Source organism: Vitis vinifera, chromosome 8 (genome assembly GCF_030704535.1).
Source record: "Vitis vinifera cultivar Pinot Noir 40024 chromosome 8, ASM3070453v1".
Lineage (NCBI taxonomy): Eukaryota > Viridiplantae > Streptophyta > Magnoliopsida > Vitales > Vitaceae > Vitis > Vitis vinifera.
In genome coordinates this window covers 586,793-601,619 of record NC_081812.1, presented here as the reverse complement: position 1 = coordinate 601,619, position 14,827 = coordinate 586,793, and positions in this window count along the sequence as shown.

Sequence of the window (14,827 nt, the reverse complement as noted above, 5' to 3'; positions counted from 1 at the left end):
AGTAAAAAAAAAAAAAAGAACTTATTTAGAGTGTATGGTAAATTATTTTAATGACTTAATAACTTAATTTAAGTCATTAAGTAGATTAATCATGTTTGGTAAAATAACATAATATTAAAACTTAAAATTATTTTTAATTTTAAGTATTAAATCAAAATAATAACTTATTTCTTAATCTCAAATTATTTTTTCTTCATTTGTTCACACTGGTGAGAGTATATTTTAAAATTATGATTCCTATCCATAACTCATTTTTTATAATAAATTTTTTATGATCATCTTATGTATCTAGAATACTTTTAATATGACTATTTATAAATAAATTTATTGCTTAAAATTAGTGAAAATAAATATGAGTTAAAATCAATGAGATAAATATTAGTTAAAATGAATGAAGGTAAATGTTTCAATTTGATAAAGGAGTAAACTAGAGAATGATGAACCCAATATCTTCCATAAATTGAAATTTTTGTCTCCGATGAACTTCTCGACATCAAGCTTTATAGCCATCATATTCTATCTTGCTTTGATACTATTTTTTAATGAATGGAGTAATGATAGCCCTAAAATAGCAATAAGAATATTAATAAAGATTTAGAATTGATCGAAACAACACAATACACAAAAAATTTACATGCCACGAGAAACATCCTACATTCATGAACATGGCTAGATTACTAGTTATTAATAAACCAGAATTGTACAAAGTTTTTCTTCTTTCATAATATTTCGTATTTTTTAGATAGAGATTAATTGCAAACACCAATCTTTTTTATCATACTTCGAATCCTTGAACCGAAAGCTTACCTAAATTTCTATTAGAATTTTTATTTTTACTTTTAATGTACATGTGAAGTTATGAAATATCAACACTAAAACTAACTTCAAGTAACTTGTATACTAGAACTAACTCCCTCTAACTTCTACACCAACATTGCAACCTTATTGTATGATACTATAGCCATATCATTTCTAAAGGAGAATATGGAGAATTGGTTCTAGTTTATCAACATTTCTAACTAGTCTCTATATTGAATAATGCCAATGAGCTTTTTATCAAATTCCATGATAATTTTCAAAGATTCCTTCTGTTTAGAACGTAGTTCCTCATAGCACCTAAATAGATTAAGAAACTGGAGTTTATCCAATATTGGTGAATATCAGCACCTCAAATGCTTTTAACAAACCCCCTAAAGCAAATTGATTTAAATAATGCAATATCAAATTATTAAATGGTCGGAACAAATTGAAAACCAGAATCTAAAATTAAAAACTAAGATTAAGAGAAAAAAAATATACATTGTCTTCATTTCTTGTGGGGTCATATGACACATGGCACAATAGAAAAATCAAAAAGTACCTTGTCATAATACATGTAATAATTATTACAAAAGCATATGCCTCAAATATAATGCAAAATATATGATATATTAAAGGGCGTTTATCTCTCTATATGGCTCTTTGATTGTCATAACTTTCCTCATTTATTATTTACATATATCACAACTAAAACTTCCATTTCAGTGATTAAATGTAACATATAACATTTAAGGTATTAATTCACCTTCTTCTCAACACCCCTCCTCTTCCTCTCACATATATATACCTACCTCCATAGATCTATTCTCAAATCACTGGAAGAATCAATTAAGGAAGGGAATATTGAGGTTAAATATTTGCAACATGGCAAGGCTAACATACGTGATTCCAACAATGGTGGCTTTCTTTCTTTGCAGTGCCATGGCCATAGATCCAAGGAAGATCAATGATAAGAATGTTCCATGGTATGGCCAAGTCATACCTCCTGAGCCCTTTCGAGGTTTCTATGGCAAGATAGTTCAATGCATGTGGAATCTAGACCCAGGTTGTGGCAAACAAATCTATGCACATATATTCAATGCGTCCAACAACGTGGATGATTATTGTTGTAGCAACATTGCAAAAGTAGGTGTAACATGCAATAGATACCTTGGTTGGGCCCTCAGTTTGTTTGAAAAATTCAAACGTTATGCAGGGTTGATTGATAGGAGGAGTAAAATAACATTTGTTGAATGTACTAAGCGAAAACTATAAGCAGGTAATTTATGGTTGAATATGTACTTGTTTCGATTCTACTCTTGTAATAAGACATGTTTTTATGAAAGTTAAAAAAAATCTTTCAATTGTCAACAACATATATAATCATTGTTTCTTCTCAAATCCTACTACAATAAAATTAATTTAGATTGTTCAAAAATAGAAAAACATGTTTTGTTATGACCCAAAGTCCAAGTGACTTGAAATTCAACTCATTACTCCAAGTCAAAGGTTTGACTCTAACCGTTACTATATATAGGTCGGCCACCTATGTTTGCCCTTAAATACTCACTAAAGCTAGGCAACTAAAGTCAACAATCAATATCACCCAAGGCCTTTATCGCTTAAGCCAAGCTTTAAAGGTGAATTTAAACCTCAACCCATTTTTATTTTTAGAAAAGTGTGTTTACCATAAATAAGTAGAAAGAAAATTTTCTTGGTTTACCATAAAAAGAACTATAAGCAAAATAAAAGACAACAAAATTTATAAAAAAATTTATGCATTTCCAAATGACTTTTGTATAGAACATAACAAAACAAATAAGGTTTGAAAAGCATATAGGAAAAGTTTATTGGGTTTAATTTTTTTTTTTCTAATTTTTCTTCAGACCTTATAAAAAAATTAAATAAATTAAAATAAAATAAATAAACCAAACAACCTTAAAACCAAATGACATTAAGATCTATTTGGATTTAAGTCAAATTCAAATCCACTCAAGTTTGGAAAAAATAAAACCACTATCTAAGTATTAAGTCTTAAGTATTTTGATACATTTTTATCACCTCGCTTGTATAATGAATGATGATCGAAAATAAACAAATAAATAAACGAGTAATAGGGTTCTTATAATATTTTTTATAATTTATTTTATTTTACATTTATATTTTACTCCTTTTTAAATATAAATCTTTATTTTTAATCAATAGTTAGTGGTAGCGAAGGTAGCTCTAACTAAATTTTAATATGAAAAGATCAGGAAAATAAGAGTTTTATTGGTGATGGTGAAATTGTTGGTTTGGATTGTTGTTGTTGTTAGGTAATAGGATCCTTATCAATTTTTTATTTTTGAAAAAGTGATTTTTAATATTTTAATTTAGTAAAAAAAAAAAAACCTTATTTAGAGTGTATGGTAAATTATTTTAATGACTTAATAACTTAATTTAAGTCATTAAGTAGATTAATCATGTTTGGTAAAATAACATAATATTAAAACTAAAAATTATTTTTAATTTTAAGTATTAAATCAAAATATTAACTTATTTCTTAATCTCAAATTATTTTTTCTTCATTTGTTCACACTGGTGAGAGTATATTTTAAAATTATGATTCCTATCCATAACTCATTTTTTATAATAAATATTTTATGATCATCTTATGTATCTAGAATACTTTTAATATGACTATTTATAAATAAATTTATTGCTTAAAATTAGTGAAAATAAATATGAGTTAAAATCAATGATATAAATATTAGTTAAAATGAATGAAGGTAAATGTTTCAATTTGATAAAAGGAGTAAACTAGAGAATGATGAACCCAACATCTTCCATAAATTGAAATTTTTGTCTCCGATGAACTTCTCGACATCAAGCTTTATAGCCATCATATTCTATCTTGCTTTGATACTATTTTTTAATGAATGGAGTAATGATAGCCCTAAAATAGCAATAAGAATATTAATAACGATTGAGAATTGATCGAAACAACACAATACACAAAAAATTTACATGCCACGAGAAACATCCTACATTCATGAACATGGCTAGATTACTAGTTATTAATAAACCAGAATTGTACAAAGTTTTTCTTCTTTCATAATATTCCGTATTTTTTACATAGAGATTAATTGCAAACACCAATCTCTTTTATCATACTTCGAATCCTTGAACCGAAAGCTTACCTAAATTTCTATTAGAATTTTTATTTTTACTTTTAATGTACATGTGAAGTTATGAAATATCAACACTAAAACTCACTTCAAGTAACTTGTATACTAGAACTAACTCCCACTAACTTCTACACCAACATTGCAACCTTATTGTATGATACTATAGTCATATCATTTCTAAAGGAGAATATGGAGAATTGGTTCTAGTTTATCAACATTTCTAACTAGTCTCTATATTGAATAATGCCAATGAGCTTTTTATCAAATTCCATGATAATTTTCAAAGATTCCTTCTATTTAGAACGTAGTTCCTCATAGCACCTAAATAGATTAAGAAACTGGAGTTTATCCAACATTGGTGAATATCAGCACCTCAAATGCTTTTAACAAAGCCCCTAAAGCAAATTGATTTAAATAATGCAATATCAAATTATTAAATGGTCAGAACAAATTGAAAACCAGAATCTACAATTAAAAACTCAGATTAAGAGAAAAAAAAATATGCATTGTCTTCCTTTCTTGTGGGGTCATATGACACATGGCACAATAGAAAAATCAAAAAGTACCTTGTCATAATACATGTAATAATTATTACAAAAGCATATGCCTCAAATATAATGAAAAATATATGATAAATTAGAGGGCATTTATCTCTCTATATGGCTCTTTGATTGTCATAACTTTCTTCATTTATTATTTACATACATCACAACTAAAACTTCCATTTCAATGATTAAATGTAACATATAACATTTAAGGTATTAATTCACCTTCTTCTCAACACCCCTCCTCTTCCTCTCACATATATATACCTACCTCCATAGATCTATTCTCAAATCACTAGAAGAATCAATTAAGGAAGGGAATATTGAGGTTAAATATTTGCAACATGGCAAGGCTAACATACGTGATTCCAACAATGGTGGCTTTCTTTCTTTGCAGTGCCATGGCCATAGATCCAAGGAAGATCAATGATAAGAATGTTCCATGGTATGGCCAAGTCATACCTCCTGAGCCCTTTCGAGGTTTCTATGGCAAGATTGTTCAATGCATGTGGAATCTAGACCCAGGTTGTGGCAAACAAATCTATGCACATATATTCAATGCGTCCAACAACGTGGATGATTATTGTTGTAGCAACATTGCAAAAGTAGGTGTAACATGCAATAGATACCTTGGTTGGGCCCTCAGTTTGTTTGAAAAATTCAAACGTTATGCGGGGTTGATTGATAGGAGGAGTAAAATAACATTTGTTGAATGTACTAAGCGAAAACTATAAGCAGGTAATTTATGGGTGAATATGTACTTGTTTCGATTCTACTCTTGTAATAAGACATGTTTTTATGAAAGTTAAAACAAATCTTTCAATTTTCAATAACATATATAATCATTGTTTCTTCTCAAATCCTACTACTATAAAATTAATTTAGATTGTTCAAAAATAGAAAAACATGTTTTGTTATGACCCAAAGGCCAAGTGACTTGAAATTCAACTCATTACTCTAAGTCAAAGGTTTGACTCTAACCGTTACTATATATAGGTCGGCCACCTATGTTTGCCCTTAAATACTCACCTAAGCTAGGCAACTAAGGTGAAGTCAACAATCAATATCACCCAAGGCCTTTATCGCTTGAGCCAAGCTTCAAAGGTGAATTTAAACCTCAACCCATTTTTATTTTTGGAAAAGTGTGTTTACCAGAAATAAGTAGAAATAAAATTTTCTTGGTTTACCATAAAAAGACTTAGATGCAAAATAAAAGACAACAAAATTTATAAAAAAATTTATGCATTTCCAAATGACTTTTGTATAGAACATGAGAAAACAAATAAATTTTGAAAATCATAAAAGAAAAGTTTATTGGGTTTAATTTTTTTTTTTCTAATTTTTCTTCAAACCTTATAAAAAAATAAAATAAAAAACCAAACAACCTTAAAAAAAATGACATTAAGATCTATTTGGATTTAAGTCAAATTCAAATCCACTCAAGTTTGGAAAAAATTAAAGCACTATCTAAGTATTAAGTCTTAAGTATTTTGTAACATTTTTATCACCTCACTTGTATAATGAATGATGATCGAAAATAAACAAATAAATAAACGAGTAATAGGGTTCTTATAATATTTTTATAATTTATTTTATTTTAAATTTATATTTTACTCTTTTTTAAATATAAATATTTATTTTTAATCAATTGTTTGTGGTAGCAAAGGGAGCTCTAACTAAATTTTAATATGAAAAGATCAGGAAATTAAGAGTTTTAATGGTGATGGTGAAATTGTTGGTTTGGATTGTTGTTGTTGTTAGGTAATATGATCCTTATCCATTTTTTATTTTTGAAAAAGTGATTTTTGATATTTTGATTTAGTAAAAAAAAAAAAAGGAACTTATTTAGAGTGTATGGTAAATTATTTTAATGACTTAATAACTTAATTTAAGTCATTAAGTAGATTAATCATGTTTGGTAAAATAACATAATATTAAAACTTAAAATTATTTTTAACTTTAAGTATTAAATCAAAATATTAACTTATTTCTTAATCTCAAATTATTTTTACTTCATTTGTTCACACTGGTGAGAGTATATTTTAAAATTATGATTCCTATCCATAACTCATTTTTTATAATAAATATTTTATGATTATCTTATGTATTTAGAATACTTTTAATATGAATATTTATAAATAAATTTATTGCTTAAAATTAGTGAAAATAAATATGAGTTAAAATCAATGAGATAAATATTTGTTAAAATGAATGAGGGTAAATGTTTCAATTTGATAAAAAGAGTAAACTAGAGAATGATGAACCCAACATCTTCCATAAATTGAAGTTGTTGTCTCCAGTGAACGTCTCGACATCAAACTTTATAGTCACCATATTCTATCTTGCTTTGATACTAGTTTTTAATGAATGGAGGAATGATAGCCCATAAAATAGCAATAAGAATATTAATAAAGATTGAGAATTGATCGAAACAACACAATACACAGAAAATTTACATGGCACAAGAAACCTCCTACATTCATGAACATGGTTAGATTCCTAGTTATTAATAAAACAAAATTGTACAAAGTTTTTCTTCTTTCATAATATTCTGTATGTTTTATGTATAGATTAAATGTAAACACCAATCTTTTTTATCGTACTTGAAATGCTTGAACCGAAAACTTACCTAAACTTCTATCAGAATTTTTATTTTTACTTTTAATGTACATGTGAAGTTATGAAATATTGACACTAAAACTCACTTTAAGTAACTTCTATAATAGAACTAACTCCCACTAACTTCTACACCAACATTGCAACCTTATTGTATGATACTATAGCCATATCATTTCTAAAGGAGAATATGGAGAGTTGGTTCTAGTTTATCAACATTCTAACTAGTCTCTATATTGAATAATGCCAATGAGCTTGTTATCAAATTCCATGATAATTTTCAAAGATTCCTTCTATTTAGAACGTGGTTCCTCATAGCACCTAAATAGATTAAGAAACTGGAGTTTATCCAATATTGGTGAATATCAGCACCTCAAATGCTTATAACAAACCCCCTTAAGCAAATTGATTTAAATAATGCAATATAAAATTATTAAATGGTTGGAACAAATTGAAAACCAGAATCTACAATTAAAAACTAAGATTTAGAAGGAAAAAAAAATGTACGTTTGTCTTCCTTTTTTGTGGGGCCATATGACACATGGCACAATAGAAAAAGAAAAAAATTCCTTGTCATAATACATGTAATAATTATTACAAAAGCATATTCCTCAACATAATGCAAAATATATGATAAATTAAAGGGCATTTATCTCTCTATATGGCTCTTTGATTTTCATAACTTTTCTCATTTATTATTTACATATATCACAACTAAAACTTCCATTTCGATGATTAAATGTAACATGTAACATATAACATTTAAGGTATTAATTCAGCTTCTTCTCAACACCCCTCCCCTCCTCACATATATATATACCTACCTCCATAGATCTATTCTTAATTCACTAGAAGAATCAATTAAGGAAGGGAATATTGAGGTTAAATATTTGCAACATGGCAAGGCTAACATACGTGATTCCAACAATGGTGGCTTTCTTTCTTTGCAGTGCTATGGCCATAGATCCAAGGAAGATCAATGATAAAAATGTTCCATGGTATGGCCAAATCATACCTCCTGAGCCCTTTCAAGGTTTCTATGGCAAGATAGTTCAATGCATGTGGAATCTAGACCCAGGTTGTGGCAAACAAATCTATGCACATATATTCAATGCGTCCAACAACGTGGATGATTATTGTTGTAGCAACATTGCAAAAGTAGGTGTAACATGCAATAGATACCTTGGTTGGGCCCTCAGTTTGTTTGAAAAATTCAAACGTTATGCGGGGTTGATTGATAGGAGGAGTAAAATAATATTTATTGAATGTATTAAGCGAAAACTATAAGCAGGTAATTTATAGGTGAATATGTACTTGTTTTGATTGTACTCTTGTAATAAGACATGTTCTTATGAAAGTTAAAGCAAATCTTTCAGTTTTCAACAACATATATAACCATCGTTTCTTTTCAAATCCTGCTACTATAAAATTAATTTAGATTGGTCAAAAATAGAAAAACATGTTTTGTTATGACCCAAAGTCCAAGTGACTTGAAATTCAACTCATCACCCCAAGTCAAAGGTTTGACTCTAAGGGTTATACTATATATAGTTTGGCCACCTATGTTTGCCCTTAAATACTCACCTAAGATAGGCAACTAAGGTGAAGTCAAACATCAATATCACCTCAGGCCTTTATCACTTAAGCCAAGCATCAAAAGTGATTTTAAACCTCAATTCAACTAACCCACATCTCACCCCTTTATACTTGAGCTAGGCCTAAGGGGTAAAGTCAAGCCTCATCCTACATCAAACCTTTGCCACTTGACCTAAGCCTTAACGTTTCGCTAGAGCCTTGTCCCTACCTCAAACCTTTGCCACTTGACTTAATTAGATCTTGAATCATATTCCCACCTTTGACCATCCAAGTCTAGTTTGAGAAGTGAAATCAATCCTTATCCCACCTAAATCCCCTTACCATTTGAGCAAGACATCAAACTAGAAGCCTATCCCTTTCACAAATCTTACAAACCTAACAAATACATGTAAACAAATTTCTAATATAATTCATACACCATCATAACTTGTTAAAAAATGTGTCACCACACAAATAGCATTACACCTTATACAAATAAACAACACAAAGATAGATTATTATAGTAAGAAGGCTCCAGCAATAGAAAAACTTTGCTTGAGTCTTAGTGTCAATGTCTAGCTCTCCTAAAAGGTTAAAACTTAGAGTAAGCTTGACTTGCATATTTTAGGATACAAGCTACAATAATTAAGTAAAAACGAATTGGTGAGATCCATAGCCATTCAAAATAACACAATTGTTTTTGTTTTTGTTTGTAGAAAGAAAGGAACAAGTCATGATCTATCATGAGAATGTATGCACACATGAATGATGGAGTATTATTTATGTTTACATAACAATTATTTTTTAAACAAATTAAACGACATTAATTTCATATGATTTGGATGAGAAATTAATTGATTATAAATTAGTAATGGTAACAAGAAAAAACTAAATATGATTCATATATATATATATTTTTATTTTTATTTTTGCCCATTTTCATATTAAGAAAATTTAGACTTCTAAATTTTCTTTTTTCATGAATTGTTACTAAACAAATGAAACCAATGATATTGAAATAACTTAATTTGGATAAGTAATTAAAATCAAATAGATCCATAAAATTTAAAAATGAAAATTCTACTATAATCATTTTTTATTCATAACTCATTCCATTCCTAACAAAATTAAACTTATTAAAGTTTTCATAAATTCCTTGTTTAAATATAAAAATAAAAATAAAAATACTAAAATAATAAAATTTAGAAAAAAATATAAATTTACTACAAAATTTCAAAATTCAACTCTTACAATATAACAAAGGTAAAATAAAATAATTATCATTAGTTCGATGAAATTTTTGAATTAAATCTCCAAGATATAATTTGTGTTTATCTAAAATATTGTGTAGAAATAAAATGGGTTTGTAAAATTGATAGTGAAAACAAAAATGTAAAAGAAGAATAAAACAAACCCACAAAAGACACCAATAATTTATGTAGTTGTTAATGTGTCTACAGCCATAGTAACAACAAGATCATCTACTAAAGATTTCAAAAGAGTACAAAACAATTACAAAGTATTTTCTATTTTGGGATTATGGGTTTTCTCTAAACAATTTTTAGGAATTTCAAATTTAAAAAAAAAAAAAACTGATGAAAAGAACATCAATTATTTCACATGTATACCTAGAGAAATTTCAAACCAACTATATGGTTTTTATTTTTCAACCAACACCCAAAAAAATATCTAGTTCAAATATTAAGGCCCCAAAATTTCTCTTGCTATTTTGGGTTTAGTAACTCAAATGAAGCTATATTCAAGAAAATATTCAATCGATCAATTAACAATTCCAATTAATTTAGAAAAATAATATTTCAAATTTGATATTCTTTTCCAAATAAAAAAATCCAAAAATTAATGAATTAATCTCAATAATGGGATACATATTTCAATGACAAATCCATAGATATGAAGCTATACATTAACTTAGAAATTTTCAATATTTTCTTAGCAATAAAGCATAGTTAAAAATATTATATATTATCCAATTACCAGTTTTAATTAATTAATTGCTTAATTATATAAAAGTTTTATTTAGAAAATAAATTATGATATTTTTAAAAAAATGATAAATTACTATTTTTTAAAATTAATAAATTTTCAATAAAAATAAGAAGCAATATAATAATTAATCTTGTAAAATTTAAAAATAAATAAATTTAACATTATATAATATCAGTGCATTAATAAAAAAATACATAACTTAATAGTATTCAGACCTAATGGAAGAACAAACAACCTAAACACCTAATGACATTAAGCTCTATTTGGATTTAAGTCAAATTCAAATCTATTTAGGTTTGAAAAAAAAACACTAGTTAACACTTAAGTCTTAAGTCTTAAGAGCATTATTAGCTTTTTCTTTTCTTTGTAACATATTTACCACCTCACTTATGTAATTAATAGTGATAGAAAAAATTAAATAGATAAATAAAAGAACATAAATATTTTTCTTCATTTAATCACTACTTGCCACCTATAAACATATAGTAAAAATGATAAAAGAATGGATAAGAAAGCATTTCCACATTTTTGTTAGTTAAACTTAAATGTAGAGTTTGTATTGGTCACATGAAGTATCAAAAAGAAAAAAATAAGTAGAAAGAAAACTTTCTTATTTAGTTTACCATAAAAAGAATTAGAAACAAAATAAAAGACAACAAAAATTAAGCATTTCCAAATGACTTTTGTATAGAACATGAGAAAACAAAATAAATTTTGAAAAGCATATAAGAAAAGTTTATTGGGTTTAATCCTTTTTCTTAAATGTTTCTCAGACCTTATTAAAAAAAAACAAACAACCTTAAAACCTAATGACATTAAGATCTATTTGGATTTAAGTCAAATTCAAATCCACTCAAGTTTGAAAAAAAAAAAAACCACTATCTGGGTATTAAGTCTTAAGTATTTTGTAACATTTTTATCACCTCAATTGTATAATGAATGATGATCGAAAATAAACAAATAAATAAACGAGTAATAGGGTTCTTATAATATTTTTTATAATTTATTTTATTTTACATTTATATTTTATTTTTTTAAAATATAAATCTTTATTTTTAATCAATTGTTGGAGGTAGCGAAGGAAGCTCTAACTAAATTTTAATATGAAAATATCAGGAAATTAAGAGTTTTAATGATGATGGTCAGATTATTGGGTTGGATTGTTGTTGTTGTTAGGTAATAGGATTCTTATCCATTTTTATTTTTGGAAAAGTTTGTTTTCATATATTGATTTAGAAAAAAGAACTTAATTATAGTGTATGGTAAATTATTTTATTGACTTAATAACTTAATTTAAGTTATTAAGTAGATTAATCATGTTTGGTAAAATAACATAATATTAATACTTAAAGTTATTTTTAACTTTAAGTATTAAATCAAAATAGTAACTTATTTCTTAATCTCAAATTATTTTTACTTCATTTGTTCACACTGGTGAGAGTATATTTTAAAATTATGATTTCTATCTATAACTCATTTTTTATAATAAATATTTTATGATTATCTTATGTATCTAGAATACTTTTAATATGAATATTTATAAATAAATTTATTGCTTAAAATTAGTGAAAATAAATATGAGTTAAAATCAATGAGATAAACATTAGTTAAAATGAATGAGGGAAAATGTTTCAATTTGATAAAATGAGTAAACTAGAGAATGATGAACCCAACATCTTCCAAAAAATGAAGTTGTTGTCTCCAGTGAACTTCTCGACATCAAGCTTTATAGTCATCATATTCTATTTTGCTTTGATACTAGTTTTTAATGAATGTGTAGACCTGCATTTTTCACATGCGTCCCCACTCAATCGATGAGACTCATTTTTATTGGTGAAAAATTAGTTTTTTGAAAAGTTAGAGTCGCCACTTATTTTATTTTTATTTTAAAAGGGAAAATAAAACAAGAAAGAAAACCCTAAAGAAGTGACTTCATAGTTTTTGGAAAAGCATATCTTTGAAAAAAAAAACACCCAAGTCTTGACCCAGGGATCAAGTTACCTATTGGAAAGGTACCTCCAAGAGGTAGCACCCCTCTAAGCCCTAAAGAGGTCTACTGACTAAATTGTGGGAAACGTGGCAATTAATTGGTTGATCATGGATACCTAGGTAGGCTAGGTGATTTCAAAAATAGCATGTCAAACAAGAAAAACCAATCATAATCATAGAGAAGATTTAGTGTGTGTACCTGAACTACTTTTTAAGCGCTATCATAAAATATCAAAGTTAGTATAGAAATATAGCACACAACATTTGTTTTAATAAGGGCAAATCAAACGATCAAACATATATTAAGACAATCAAGCATAACATCAAACAAGGGCATCATACACAAATACATGGATATTCATGGAGTTTTGAAAATGGGATGATGAAGAGCGTACCTAGATAGCAAGCTGAGAGCTAAGATGAAGAATAAGGTTAGCTCAATAACAGGTGTAAAATCATTTCATGTATTCACAAAGAAACGCAACCAATCAGATATCAAACAAGCAATAATTGAAGAAAATATCATGGATGTTAGGCCCCCACCAAAGCCCTAATTGTTTTTACATGAATTAATCCCACAAATTCCATTGTTTTGGAATTATCAAAATTGCCTTCATGCTTATTAAAAATTAAGGAAAACAAAAAATTATTCAAGAATAGAAATTTTGAAATTTTGAATTTTGAAAAATTATTTGAGAATGGAAGCTTTAAAAATTAAATTCAAAAATTGGAATTTTGGAGAATTATTTGAAGATTAAAGTTTTGAAGATTGAATTTGAGATTTGGAATTTTTGAAAGTTATTCAGGAATGGGATTTTTATAAAAATTAAATTTGATAATTGGAATTTTGAAAATAAGAGTTTTGAAAATTAAATTCAAAAATTGGAATTTTGGATAATTATTTGAAGATTAAAGTTTCGAAGATTGAATTTGAGAATAGGAATTTTTGAAAGTTATTCAGGAATGGAATTTTTATAAAAATTAAATTTGAGAACCGGAATTTTGAAAATGAGAGTTTTGAAAATTAAATTCGAAAATTGGAATTTTGGAAAATTATTTGAAGATTAAATTTTTGAAGATTGAATTTGAGAATTGGAATTTTGGAAAATTATTCAGGAATGAAATTTTTATAAATAATAAATATTTAACATTAAAAGATGAAGAATTGAAAGGAAAAAAAAAAAAACCGAACACTTGGCTCTCTTGGTGGTGCATTGGAGGACTTCCCTTTGAGAATGCCAATCCTGAGTACTGCAAATATACATGAATCTGGAATCATCTGCCACTCGTCACATGTTTTAAGTATCTAGCTACCAATATTCCACCTAAGAGAAAAAGACCCCATGCAAGAAACATCATAAAGCCATGTACAGCTAATACTGGTCGTAGGTCCTGCTCTGCCTCTGCCAAACCACGCATAAGCAGCACATGGGCAGGCCTACTGTTTATAGCAAAATGCATATTTCTCTCACTTAAGTGGTCTCTTTACCATTTAGCTCCCATGGCCCAAACAACTTTTAGAGGTGTTGTGGGGTCAAACCGCCTTTCAGTCCGACTGTATGGTGGTTTGTCACAACCCAAATTTCTGGCGACCTAAAATTTAGCCTATGACCCCAGGTGAAATGTTACCCTAAGGGTTCCTCCTACACCATGCTGGTAGTCAACCAAAACACTTTGAATTTTTTTTTTCTACACATATATCACATTAGAGTTCTCACCAACTAACAATATCCCAATCACTACTCAAAAGCAACAAGATTTAATAATTATCACTACAGTCCAAAACTAAAAGTTCACAATTAAACAACTTAATCAAAATAGGGTCTCATTACAAATCCGTAGTTCACAGTTTACTAAAATAAGTCCCTAAACCACGAACACAATAAATACAACACACTCCACTAAGCCGCTCTAAGGGCATCCTAAAGTCTTCCCTGCCCCACCTGTGGATCTTCAAGAGTGATCTCTGCATCTAAAAAGATGAAAAAAATGAAAAGGTGAGCATTCCACATTGCTCAGTAGGGTGCCTAACAACCAAGGGGTTAATGGGGATTACTAAGTTTCAAAAGAACATAAAAAAAGCATTTCAACAACATTGATCAAGCCACATAATTTAATCTCTATAATTAT